Here is a 587-nt window from a genome sequence, read left to right on the forward strand (position 1 = left end):
GTGTGTGTGAGTTTGAGTTTTGATTTTAAAATTATATTGTTGGCAAACGTCAGACTGCCTCTCAATGGTTTTACCTTGTTATGTTTTTATCATGGTATGTAGTGCTAACTTGACACCATACACCTGGTCGATGGAATTGAGATATTGAAAATGTTATATCCCTTGGTCAGCGGCGGATTTAAATATATGTTACGCCTAGGCAATTCAGAATTTGCCGTCCTTTTTCCTATAAGAAAAAAATTTTGAGGCAAAAGTACCAGTTTTGGAACGATTAGCAGTCAATAGAATTATTCAAATTTATGTTATTTACGATACTTTTATTACAATTTAAGATGAAAAAATGGTATTTTCCAAGGCACATTAAACAGGTAGTATCAGTAGAGCAAAAACAACATTTGCGTGTATTTTGTTGTTGCTTCTGGTATCGAAAGTGTCAAAAACTGTTCTGAATTTTTTCTTCTAAATCAAAGCGTGCCATGTGAAATACAAAAAATTATAAAAAATAAAAAATTGAAATTGGAAAAAATAAAAATTGATGCAAGTAAATTTGTTTGCTTCTCGAAGCATTGATCCATCCTTTGCAAGGC

Source organism: Rhagoletis pomonella, unplaced genomic scaffold (genome assembly GCF_013731165.1).
Source record: "Rhagoletis pomonella isolate Grant_MI unplaced genomic scaffold, Rhpom_1.0 Rhpom_scaffold_00002, whole genome shotgun sequence".
NCBI lineage: Eukaryota > Metazoa > Arthropoda > Insecta > Diptera > Tephritidae > Rhagoletis > Rhagoletis pomonella.